At 36.6% G+C, this 14,171-nt stretch overlaps 1 protein-coding gene across 3 annotated transcripts in view; it reads left to right on the plus strand.

Annotated features, from left to right (window-relative positions):
* LOC136418157 (potassium channel subfamily K member 18) overlaps nt 1–14,171 on the plus strand; it is a 103,293-nt gene that overhangs the window by 11,852 nt on the left and 77,270 nt on the right. For 2 of the 3 annotated variants that reach the window (XM_066404123.1, XM_066404139.1), the window contains exon 2: nt 7,987–8,067. The exons of the other annotated variant lie outside the window; for it this stretch is intronic. The gene's annotated coding sequence lies outside the window, so the exon portion shown is untranslated. The remainder of the gene's footprint in view (nt 1–7,986; nt 8,068–14,171) is intronic. 3 annotated transcript variants of the gene reach the window in all.

Genomic DNA, 14,171 nt, shown 5'->3' on the forward strand with positions numbered 1-14,171 from the left:
TGCTCGTGTATGTCCTGAGTGAAATTTACTTTCCGAACCAAAAAGTAAGTTTAAAGCGGTCGGGACCACACAATGACACCTCGAAATCACGAAGTTTCCACCCCGATTCCCTCGGGTTATCACCCACTTCGCTCTCTGTTGTTAAATTGGCAGTTTACGCTACTTTTCGATATTTGCTTCCAGGAACTTTATTACCATTTTGTCACTGCGAGAAGCCGGGAAATTGATTAATAACCCCAAGTAGCATAACACGGTGACGTCCTGCAATAAACCTCCCTTCAGATCCGGAATTAGTGGGCCCTTTGATGTGTGAGATAGACATCTAATTTGTTACCATCCCCACTCACCGCATGAGAAGGGTTGTTCCGTGGTTGACGTTACTTATATCTGCCAGTCACTGTTAGGCCTCCTTTGCCGAATAACGTATTGTCTAATAAATTTACTTCCGCCTTAAAAGGCGACTTTCTTCATTAGTAAGAAAAACTGTCCGAGACTAATATCTCTTCGATATCCCTCTCTAGTCATGAAACTTTCAGCGCTTACTTAACTTCCTTAACTTTTTGCTAAGAGGATCTAAAAGACGCCCTAAAATATGTAGCAGGGTTGAAATGAATCCAACGAAAAAGGAGGCTCATATAGAATTTATGTGAAGCATACACACGTACACTCTCCTCCTCGAACATGCCGCAGAATCTGGGGAATATAAATTATGTTTCGATATAATGACATACATTTTTGCATGTCAAGATATATTATTTATTGCCTTTGAAGGTACGATATGTTATTGGATTCCTCCTCCTTTTAAGCGCCAAAAAAGTGTCGTTCTTTGTTGCCAACACATAGATAAATCCTCCTGCGTGAGTAATCGAATTACACTGAAATGTAAAGCTAAAACTATAGTCAAAATATCCATATTTAAACCAGAGCATTGATTGTGCGTATTTATAAGCTCGTGCAGCTTTTATTCTCAATAAGCTCCGGGTATCTGTGGTGCAATTAGGGTCCTTTGTGTATCTCACAGCCGCATTTATTGAATTATCTTTATATGTGATCCATTAAAATTGGATACAAAATTTATACATATTTTTGGCAATAAATACTTTATTAATGTTCGAATGCTGAGGGGCAATTATTGATGGTTTTGGCTCCAGTAATGGCTCGCAAATCTTTATGTTTTCAACTATTGTACAGACTGACAAAAAAGTTCCCGCACTCTTAATCTTTTAGCGTTGGTATTGTCACGTCTGATTATTTTTTATATTTTTATTGCATTCTATGTATAATTTCAGTCTATGATATATAATCGGAGATTTAGTAGTTCCTAAGTTTTTAGCATTCTGGTATTAGAGTTAGTAGCAAGCAATGAGAAGCGAACTGATGGGTGAAGCACTATCCAACAAGGTTACTACTACTGCTGCTACCAAATGGCCAAGTATCGGGGAATCCCCTTATGGACTGGGAAAAGCTACTTTTCTAGAACTGAAAGGGAAAGAGAAGGGGAGAAAATGGGCAGTTGAGATATAAAAGGGGAGAAGTGCGGACGAGTAGTTGTAAGTTCGTTAGTTTGTCTTTCTACAGTTTGTTAATAAATAAATATTTATTAACTATGAATTATATTCTTAATATTATTCCAACGTGCATATGTATAATAGTTATGTGTTTCCTTTCAGTTGTGCTAACGTCATACCTCGTGAAAATGAAGGTACCATGTTTCCTCGAAAATAAGACCCGGTCTTAGGTATTAACTTTTGCAGCAAAAAACAAACCAGTGCTTATTTGAGGGCGATGTCTTATTTCTCATGCACAACGATTTATATTTGTTCGAGTTCAAGAAATATATTTATTTATCAATTATAAAACGAAAAATATAGTCATGTCATGTTCTTCTGAAATATCGTCATACATTTTCAGATACCGAATTTCAGGCTGAGTTTGTTGCGTCTTTATTTCCTCTAAGGTCATTGACCATAACCCGTCATATTGAGCAATAGCGCTCTCCTCAAATGAGCTCTTCTTGTTCAGGTAACTTGCTCGCGAGGCATTGACAACACGTTTATCTGTTATTTTATTCTATACACTTTTCACCCAAGTAACGACTTATTGTAACTTAGTTATCGATTTCCGAAAACGTTACATTTTCGGATAAAAATTACTCCAGAGCCAAAACGGCTGATTTTCGATTAGAGTTTATATGTAAACATTTTTTGCCGCGACTTCTTCTATAATCTCTTCAAATTTGGCACCACCTTTTTGAAACGCCCAGTATGTTTTTATTTATATGTATGTGCAGTATTTTGGTGCGGTTGCAACATTTAAAAAAGTGCGGAAACTTTTCTGTCGCCTTGTATATCAGGGTTAAATGTGAATTAGTGCCTATTTCTGCGCTCTAGCTTGTTCCAATCAACTGTGTTTTTTCGATAATTATCTTTTCAAGATGTTAACATTTAAGAGAACAAAGGTGCTCGAAACAGTTTCAGCGTTTCTTCAGGAAGAGAAAGAGAAAAAATTAATAGGCGGTCGATAACTAAAGCTTAATCAAGTGGAAATCACAAAGGGCCAAAGGAACAGAAAATAATTGGGCTGCTAGTAACAAATGGCGAATTAGCGTGATGGATTCGAAAACCCGGCCCTTTGTTATTATATCTTTGGAAATTGCACATTTTATTTTATCACTAGGGTAAATACCAATCAAATTTAATATTGTTTATTTGCGAGAAAAAAAGGCCATTATTTGAAATTTCTGCGAAACAAAGCCCTTAGAAATGCAGTTAAATGCAGCAGCGGAAATGAAAACAATTAAACTTTTAAACTGTTTGTTTTTCGGCGATTTTCTCTAAATTTCCCTAAAGTGCAGTATTTCATTCACCATTTTAACCCTTTTCCCTTTCGAACGAACTGCGGGGCTATGCTCTTTCACTCAGTGAATTTAAATGAAGGAAATATGGAAAAGTTTCTTACACGAGTACTGAAAGCAGAGTTCATCAAAGTAAACTTTATCATCTTCAGAGGGAGAAAACTGGCTATCTGTACCTTTCTTAGATCTAGGAATAATCCTAAATTTTGTTGGGTTGCATCAGATAATATTATAGATTTAAAACTGACTGCAACTGGCGATAAACTGCGAGTAACCCGTTTTACTGACACTATAAACCTCGAGACATGAATGTGGGTCTCATAAGGCCGATTCAGATTGGACGCCTGTCTCGTTACACGTTTTCATTGCAGGAAAACGCTTATCAGAGTTGCTGCTGCCAGGGAATATGTAAAAGTCTATTGCTCTTGGGAATTATTATTTTACAGGATTTTGATAGAGCAAGTGGAACGCAGAAGTGATTTGCATAGTTAACTCTTAAAGTCTGAGATCGCAGCAGAAATCTCCTAATTAAAAAAAAAAACGTCTCGGGATCAAAGAGGCCGCGGGAATCCCAGAATCTGTCCTAAATAGTATTAATTCTCCATAATTTTGACAAGTCTTAAAATTTTCCCAAGGGTCAGCTTCGCCTTGTTTTCCCATGTCTATGTTCCAGTTTAGGGCTTTATCCAGGGTTATACCTAGATATCTTTCCTGTGTCGCAAATGGAATGTCCCTTACCTGAATGGAAGTTGGCTTTAAATGATCCAGTTTTTCTCGTCTTGTACAGAGTGATCATTTAAATTTCATATCTAGCCAGCTATGGAATTTTACACAAGAGAAATAGAAGATAAAAAGTAGATCGTAGCTTGATGATATGCCGCAAAATAACGTTAAAATTAATTTTTGATAAAGGAGCCAAGTGAAGTTATGTTGCTTTATTTACTTTTAATTTTTCAGATTTCCCGTTCAATGTTTCTAAGCATGTCTTGACAACTTTTCCAACATGAGTTCTAGTATTGTCATTCTATGATATATAGTCACTTTATCGTGCTTTTCGATGTATTGTCACCGTTTGTCTTTCAATGCTCGGCTCAAACTCAAACTCCTAATGATCGTGCCAATTATTCTTGACTTTGATACGAGTCTATTAAGTAATGCCTCTAATTCTTCATCTTCGAAAATCTTCTTTCTTCCACCGCTATGGTGGTTTTCGACGTGAAAATCACCGTTCTTGAAGCGTGGAAACCACTGACAACCCGTTTTTTCACTAATAGCGACCTTACTATAAGTGTTCGAGAGTATTTGATGAACCTTAGCTGCAGGTTTCTTCATATTGAAGCAGAAAATTAAAATCTTTCGCAAATGACGAGAATTGGTCTTATAAACTGACATTTTCAATTAAGAATAACTTTATGATGCTGAAACAAATTGACTAATGTTTCTATGGGGTTATATTCACAGATGCCTATGTTTATTGCACAATGTCTACAACCTATTTATTTCGACTACTATTTACAACTAAAGCATTCTATAGAAAAACAGCGGAAGTAAAGTTGTATACCTTTTACATAATTTTTGGTCCTTTAAGCCGGATTCATACATTAACAACCAGTATGGAGCACCAGTAAAGAACAGATCCATCGAGCTAGCGGCCATCGGGGTTCTGTAAATAATAGATAACTTTCGGAGGTATTCGATCATCAACTTTCCTTTTTCTTATAGGTCCCATCTTGGATTGTTACAGTTTTGAATTTAGTTTTTTTCGCAATTACGTTAACCAAGTTCCTCAGAGACTTAAAATATCTACTTGTCTTCTCATCTCATCTTTAACCCAGATTTTAGTATCATGCTTTATGTAAAAAAACTTTTTAGAAAAAATACACCTTAAAGTGTCGTAAATATTTATCATAAAATGCATGATACATTTCTTCAAAGGAAGGAAGATTATTATTATTCTAGTAAGATATATGTATGTATGTACCTCACTATCAAAAAATCCTATTTATCCTTCTTTTCATCCCATCGCATTGGTTTTAGGACACCTCCTATAGAAGTATTTTCGTATTGATAGGAATAATGGATTTTTAAAAATTAAATGAATTTGAGGTAGACGGTTATTCAAAAAAAAACTCAATCCTGTGCAAACAATCGGGAAGCAGAAATTTTAAATCGAAGGGACTATTCTCAATATCGCTGAAAGATCTATACTATAATTCATAATGCTGTTGATATAAAGCAGTCCCGAAAGGAATAATGTTTACAATATTAAAGCCCAAGTAAACAAACATTGTTTCATGGTCAGAAACACAATTTCTCTCAATAAGAGCAGGTTTACCACAACTGTAATTTGAAAATATTAAATCAATAGTTGAAGCGCTATGAGAACTGAAGCGAGCCGAAGAGGAAACTTTATTTTCTAAATTAAAACTTGACAGAAGACCGAAAAAATCTGTTTTGTTATGAAGGAGACAAAGGGAGAGTATTTCGTCGCTTTATGGCCCTCTCCCCTTCTAAAATCTTCTTAAAGTGGCCACTTTTTGCGCCTTTGTACTATACTCTGTAAAAATCTCAGAAACGATAAAAACAGAGCTATATTATTGAGGCTCTAAAAACGTCTCCTATAGTCACCATTTTTGAGGATTCATTAATAAGGGATTAAAGGGGATAAGCACACACAAACAGAAACAAACAAATAAAGCATAACATAATATAGAACGGGATTTCACTTAATACCCAGGTTTTTCAATAGAACCGCTCCCTCCTTTCAGCTCAGCTCTCCCACTCAATAAATTAAATAAACGTGGGGATCTGTAAATAAACGGATTATTTATAGTACATCTAGATTCAATAGAGAGCTCTAAACCCCTGCTTTTCTTGGGGTTTGTATCGTATTTGTAATGGCTGGATCTCCGAAATCTTTTATAGGGTTGAAATGTTTACATAACAACGTTCCAGGAAGGTCAGAGCATTGTTTGGCTAATCGATATTTTCCAAGCCTAATATAATGCGATATGTTTGGAAGTTTTCCCCGAGTAGAGGAGCTAATGGAAGGGGTAATAACTTTTAGTAAGCAAAAATCAATTCGAACAGTGCAGTTGCCTTTAACGCCGAATTACAGCAGAATAAGCAGGACCATACAAATGGGCCTTATATGGAGATTTTCCATTCGGTTTTGTATCTGGTTTACGTCGTGACTGTTTTAAATTCCCGATTGATTGCGGGATTCGCCTGGCATAAGCGAAAAAGGAGCTTTTATTGAATCTTGTTCAGGGATTACTAATGATGACATGTTTTCAAATACGTCTGGAACTGAAAAAATCTCAAAATGAGGTAAATTTGACTCATTATCGTTAACTAACTGAAAGAAACTTTAGTTTTAAAAACTTCCTGATAATGGTAATTCGATATCGATTCCATCTCAGTAAGCATGCTCTCAGGTTTTTCAACCCCTATTCCCATACAAGTTTAGAGCGGTCGAGATCCGACAATGGCACTTCCAAATTGCTGGTTTCCCTCTGCAAAGTTTTTAGTGAAAGTTGCACTTCTCATTCCCGAGGGTCGACTAAATGCGAATTGTAAGTGTTTGTTTCCTGATTGGCTGCAAATTGTACACACAAACACTCATTGGCATCTCGTTTTTATGCTCATTTCGAAAGAATGTGGAATTTAAATATTTTTCAATTAAACTCCGTGTTTTTGCAGGAAAAGAAAAGTTATGAGTCAGTCTGAATTCAGAAAGGAAATTCTGAAATAAAATTGCTGCCGCGAAAAACAAACCTTAATTTGAAAGCACAGCGGGTTGAATCGAGCTTTTCCGCTAAATTTTTTAACTTATGGGACTTAATTTGGGTTTCATTTTAACCAACAGTTTTTAAACTGGAAATCAAACTTTTAATCTAATACGACGTTGTTTCCAGAGACGCAATTCTCGGCACGGAAGCTGTTCAAATGTACTCAAATATGGGGAATTAGTCGCAAGTACAAAGACACAGAAATAAACACAAAGGAGACGGGAATGTTATTTTCCATCAAAGGCCCAAATTTTACCTGAATTAGGGGGAAAAGAGCTGATTTCAATCTAAAAGTACCCTGAGCCAAAAGGATCATGGAATGTTCCTGGTTGTGATATTACTAAGAAAGACAGGAGTGAATAGTGGAGCTGGCGGGGTCTGAGGACAATTGAGGGCTCGTTTTAACCGCATTTTCAACCTGAAGCTAATGGCCAAACGCGACTTCGTGTCCGGACCTTTCGACCAAATAAACACTAAATTGCCGCAAAACCCCTTCAAGCGCACTACTATCAGTAACCCCGGTAGTGGTTTACTACTGACTTGGCTCTGCAACCATTCAAGCCAGATTTGTCATAAATTGCGCCATATCATGGAATTTTCACAGCATACAAAACTTTTAATTAAATTTTCAAGTTTTTACTATGCATCAACCCCCGGTGAATTCTGGAGCATTGTTCGCGCCCCATCAAAATTTCCCCAAAGTGCGATATTTTAGTCCCGGTTCCAACTCTTTTTCCTAATAACCAGAACAATAAATTCCCTGCGCATTGAAAAGAGGAAAATAAAATCTGCCAAAGTTCCTGGTTCTGTGGACAACTTTCCCTAAGATAGCGCCTCTTTGTTCTTTCCAACTTTCAAGAATAAAAAGTGCAAAATATTCAACTACTTATTTGGTCTAAGACTTAATTAAGGGTTAATTCAAAGCTGGTCTGCCTGGTAAATCTTAAGCAAAATTCAATGATATTAGACACCAATCAACATTCTTACAATGTTTGGCATTAGTCTGTCAGAGCAGAAGAAAACTAAACAGTTTAAGTATACAAACGGAAACGTTTCAAGTTATTTCGAGGATTTGGGAGGCTTCTCGAGTGCTCTTCCCGAATTTAAAAGCAAAGTAAATACTCAGTTATGTCGAGGCACGTTTGTTTAATTCCCAGTTTGACTATTTGTGAAGCGTGAATATGTTTGAATAGGTCTTGTTTTATTTCGCAAATTATTACCAATCGAAAAATTCTTGCATAGAAATCGGTTGGACCTAAAGTCATTAATGCCCAACCGGCCATTAACTCGCCTATTTCAAACTGGAAATCCAATTCCGCAAATGCACTAATTTAATTGCAGGTCCGCACTCCGATGACACATTTCGCCCTCGAAATCCTATCTCACAGTGAAAGTTTCCCCCGCCGTTCAAGTTCAGTTCAGGTAAGTTTCAAAGCTAACTGCTTAATGGCAAGTTAAATAGTCATTAAAGTTTTTGATAGAAAAAACACCCAGAGAAATGTGAAAACCCAATTTTTCTCATTAGAGTAATTAAGAAAGTTTTCCTTTCCAATTCTCTTATCATTCCGACCTCTGTACTGATTTCATGACTAATTAACAGCATTAACTAATTGGCACATCAACATCGGAGACAAATGTCCGGAGGTCAATACCTAATTTATCTGGCAGGGTTATATCTGCCCCTTAATATCCCACATCGTTAGGGCTACATGATAGATACTTAACCCTTGGTTAACGTGAACGTTATCGAGTACAAGCTCGCTATCCCAGTATCGAGTTTAGTCGATTTATTGAAGGAATTATGTTTGAGAGTTCAAACAAAATCAAGTATGTTTTTAGCGCAGAATGTGTGCTTATGTGGCACCATCTAGCGGTTTATGGTGTAAACTGAGCATACTTCTGGTGGGTATTAAAAGATGGCGCTAACTTTTATAATAATGCCAGTTAGGGGTTTATGTAGCTCCTTTTATGTGCATGCATCTGCTTAGTGGTAATTGCACGTGCCGCGTTATACCATCAGGCAAATGGCCGTAGTAAAATTAACCGGGGGTAATTCCTTTTACGTGCCGTCAGCTTTTAAAAAAAGGTAAAAAACCGTCTAGATTAGTCGGGGCTCTATTAAAAAGAATGTCTATAAAATGTTAGGCGCAACGTCATTAAAAATTATCTTTACGGCGCAACAGGCAATTTTCAAAAAATATTACGTAATTCCTCGTGATGTTGATGGATTTCATGTCAGCCTCTTTTGTCGTTTTATTACCACTTACTGTTTATCATACACACTTCGTATTTAGGCGCGACGCTTTCGCGTTATTGATGCCTCAAAATGGACGCTAATAAATGAAAGATTTGTTTCAATAGGTAATTCGAAAAAAAATTATAAAAATTAAAAAAATTGGATTTTTTAGTGAGGACTTAGCTCTTAATAAAGTAGTAAATAATAAATTAGGACAGTAGGAAAATCGAAAGTTCTCGACATGTGTCGGCAAGAATACCATTTTGCTATCTAATACGTATGATCGACTGGAGCTCCACTAAGATTGATTTCGAGTCTGAATTTCTCATTAGTGCCGTTCGTTTCCAGTCGATTATACGTGAATGAGAATTGACATGTAAACGATGTGGGATTAGGAATTGCTGAAAATACCTGCAGTGCTGCTCTGTACTGTTCCATTGCTGAAGCTCGATAAGTCTAGTAACACTGCAGTGAGCCGTACTGTCAGGTCTGGGATTAATTATGGAAGTTCTGGGAGTTCTGAGAATTCACTATGGAACTCATCTAATTCTCCTCATATTTTGATTCTGCAACATATCCGATGTAGTGTTTTTGCTAATTCATTTAAATCATTTTCACTTTAATGCCGAACTTGGTTGTAGGGTTTTTTACTGTTTTACATGACTTATCGATCTGTAGCAATGGGAAGGTAAAGGGCGACGCTATAGGTATTTCCTTCAGTTCCTAACCCAATGCTATTTATTACGAATTAATGAGTTGAAGACTCGAAACTGGGCTCCGGGGTGCTCCACTTAATCATATACAGATAGACAAATGATACACTTGTCTCGAGGGCTTTCGAGTTTCAGGTTGATCACATTTAATGAGTTGAGACTTTGAATTGTGCACATATCTGCTGTAGTGCACTTATTGTTTTATCAGCCCTATAATAGATCACCTTCGTAATACCAAGCATACCTCTCAACATTTGTCAGCTGCAAAACGTTTTTTGCAATCCCTTAATAGGGGACAGTGGATTTATGGACTTGGGTGTAGGATGGTATGAATTTTGACCGGATAAGTTAAGGCATAGAAGCGAATAACGTGAATTACTGAAACTCATTTATCAGATACATTTTTCGATCGTGATTTCGTGGAGATGTTGAATGAAAACGAGCAGGACTTTGTCATCGCCTGAAGCTGAATATTTGACAATCATTGAAGGAGCTAAAGAAGTGTGCAACATACCTAAGTGCTTTGTTAAAAGAGCGTGATTGTATAAGGATAATCAATCTGTTCAAAATATTGTTAGTAATTCAGTGTTTCGTAAATAACTGGTTTATTCGTTTAGTTTTCAAGCTAAATATATTATCATGCCACGGAGAAACATAGACTTTGCCATGTTAACAATGCTAACACATATAGGAAATAACGTGCTATTAAGACATACAAAACATAACTACTACAATGCGTCCAAATCGAACAAAGAAAATTATTTCATAACCAACCTATGAAACATCAAAATATTTTACAGCGCAAAATGTTCTGGAATAACTAGTGCTACTACTACTATCTAGAGTAGGTGCAATGCTCCAGAACCTGGACCATCTCTGCTACTACCGACTTATTCACTAATGTGTGTTTTGTTTTGCTTTTGGTGCAGTTATTCATCTCGGTCCCACCTGTTGAGAAGCACATTGAAGCGGGGAAAAAACCACGCTGCAACTGCTCCGACCTACACTCGAGTCCGGTAATAGCAGTATGACTGATATAGTTTAGAATAAATTTAGGGCCTTTTTTCAGTTTGAAAGAGCCTACATTTTCTCTCTGAAAAATACATACACATAATCCTTTGTGTTCCCTTAATTTTAATGTGGGATTAAGTGAGAAAATTTTTGGATGCCCCTTTGCAAAAACAAATGTAACTGGGCAAATTTTAACCGTAGGGTTAAATTTTAATCTCTCACGGTCCAAAGGGATTCATCCGTATGATTAGGACTTTTCCGCTGAAAAAAGCCACAGCGCCAACATACTTTCTGTGGCCCGGTAAATTGAAAACTGGAACGAGTGAAATTTTAATATGCTTTTTAATAAAGGAAAGTTTTAGATGTTTTCAATTAATTCGGGCGTTTTTAGTGCAGGAAAACAGTCTCGCAAAGTTTCGTATTGCGACTTGAGGAAATTGAGTTGACATTTTAAATGAATAAATTAAAAGCCGAGTTGTCAAGGTTCGTTTAAAGCAATAATTAGTTTTTGCAAAGACTCAATAATGCCTAGAAAGTAACGATTGCGATGCCAAGAAATCGCCGGTTGAATACTCGCAAATGGCATAATTTATCATTCGAACTGATAACTGGTTTTTAAAGCGGCCGATAAAATAATGTAATTTATGAGGATCGATATAAATATCGCCGGTTTGCAGAAAGGACTGTTTGTCACGATTTGCAGTTATTTGGCAACTATGCTGTTGAGGCAATGTTAGCGGCTTACAAACTGAATTGGCAATTGATGTCTTCGATTAATGACACGTGTCACGTCCTCAAGAGGACTCTCGTTGAGCTGCCTGAATTCATTAAAAACCTCAACAACTCAACTTGCAGAAAACAAATTCCATTAATTTTAGATGTAGACAGAATTCTTTCTTTATTGATTGTCCGATTTGTAGCACCAAAATCGAATTATGAGATTGACATTCAGCATCAACTGGACACGCAGTTGTCAGACAATTTTTAAAAGAAATATAATTTTAAGGCCACCATCAGTGTATAATATAGTGTGCCCTATAACTAATGATCCATAATTGAATCGCAGATTCCTTATGTAAGCATACTTCACCGAATTTACCTACATATACGTATGTAGGTTATTCTAACGTTGTCTAAGGATTTAATAATAGGATTTATTGACATTAACGGATACCCTTTGGATTCTGCTTGCGAATAATAGTTCTGATGAGCGACTTGAAAGAAAGAGGACCCTCTAGATTCGGGGCGCTCTTAAATACTAAAACTAAGGGTAATTAAACACTGTCGTACCCTGGCTAGAAAGCAATTACCGATTTATGACACCACCTGCGACGTTACCGTGGTACTGATAACACTTGGTCGGTACATTCTCATAGATGCCGACAAAGCGTAGCCGCGCTTCTCATCAACGCCGACAAAGGGCGGCTATCCTTTCCCACAAATACCGACAAAGGGTGGTTAGATGTTAATCATAAAATATCAAAATCGTATGAAGATAACGATTGCGAAACCCTCCTAATTGACGAAAATACTTCTAACCAGGTTGCGACATACATAGGCGTCCTATAGGGGCACATCAGCCCCCTCACAACTCTTTCGTCTTAAATCTAACAGGCCTAACCGAATTAACAATATTAGCACTATCACCTTATACAACTCAAAAATTTCCTGATTGTGCATCGACTTTGTCGCAAAAATAGAGAAGTTTCCACATACATATATGTATACAAAAGGGTTAGATCTATTTGACCTAAGAATCCCACACGTATGTATTATATGTTCGAAAATTGATAATTATACAATATAATAAAGATGATCTTTTAATAATTTCGAAGAAAAACTGAAATATGGTACTAAATTTAATATCCGGTGTTTTCTTGGAGTGGAAAATTCAATTTTAATTAAATATTGATATAAAATGTGCAAGGCGCTGCCAGCGGGCTTTTCCACGTGTTCAAAAGCTCATAAATTTTTCGTCATATTCATAGAGCGCCTTAACAACTAAATCTCCTCATTATACCTACATTGAAAAAGATGTGTTTCGTGAATCACCCTGAAGAGTCGTTTTGAAGATATACACATCAGCAAAATCTCAGAATGATGACGGAAAATCGCAACAAATTATTTGTTTCCGTACGAAAACCAACTTCTTGTATCTTCGTAACAACTTCTTATATCTAGTATTTTAACATGCAACGTATGATAATTAAAATTATTAGATTTTAGAAAAATTCAAAATTAACAAATATTTAAAAATATACTGTTGCAAAAACGAAATTCTTGAAATTTAAAATTCCACCATGAATTTAATAAATAATGAAAAAAATTATAATTAGTGTGGCTTCCTCACTGTTTAATACGGTTCTGCATCGTCTATTCATACCCATAATGAGCATATCGATATTGTTTAGATCAATTGCTGCTCAATTGCTGTAAAATAATCTGCTCAAGTGTATTAAAATCAGATTTTCGCGTTCAGATGATCGCTGAATCATATACCAGACGTGCTCGATGGAGTTTACGTCTGGAGACTGCGCTGGCCAGGGCAAAACATCGATAGATTCTTCAGTCACGAAATTTTGAACTACGCGTGCGGTATGTGGACGAACATTATTTTGCATAAGCATGAAATTTGGTTCAACGGAGCCTATACATATAGAGAATCACTGCAGGATGAAGAATCTTATCACGGATAGCCAACGGCATTTAAAAAGCTCTCTACGGAAACGAGATTAGTTTCGCCTCTATTGCTAACCCCACCCCAAAACCATAACTCTTTCTCCACGATAACTGTATACATCTTGAGCGGTTTGCTAGACGTTCTACTATTCCAGGCTCGTACTATATCTTAGTCTGTCTCGAATCTGGACAAAGATTAAACAGATTCAACGGAAAACAGAGCTGTGCTAGATTTAGTTTATTGGTCCAATCCAAAAGTTCCTGACACCACACAACTCTTGCTTCCCGATTTCCAAGTAATAGATGAGGAACTCTGAATGGGCGTCTGGTAGTGTAGAATGTGTGACTCATGCAAACACCTTTTGACCGTCTAAGCATTAACCTGTACATTGTGTGCAAGCTGTAATTCAAATACCAATTAGGATGTTGATTGAAATCTGTTTCTTCTGACTTGAAAAGTTATAAGACGAATTCGAATCGGGGTTGTTACTCTTGCCCGACTCCAGTGGCACGCACATATGTTATTTGTTTAACGAAACCGATTCCGTAGTCTATTAATCACACTTTGAGAAGTTTGCAAATGAACAGCAACATGTTGGGTTGCGCTACCCTCAAACATCCCCATAGTCCTGTCTATTTTACTGTTCTGTTAAATGTCCTCTTGCCATAATCGACTGAACAACTCTCAAGTGTACAATCTTTAAATATTTAACCGATACAGAGGACGTCTATTTCCTAACAAAAAAAATTGCTTTCATACAGCAATAAATAATGGGTTGTGATTTTTAGCCATTATCTCTAGACTCCGTTGATATGTGTATATAAATATACATATATTTTAATATGGCGGTCTATTTCCACCGAAACGCTTGACCTATTTAAGAGTA

Source organism: Euwallacea similis, chromosome 2, assembly GCF_039881205.1.
Source record: "Euwallacea similis isolate ESF13 chromosome 2, ESF131.1, whole genome shotgun sequence".
In the NCBI taxonomy this organism is placed as follows: domain Eukaryota; kingdom Metazoa; phylum Arthropoda; class Insecta; order Coleoptera; family Curculionidae; genus Euwallacea; species Euwallacea similis.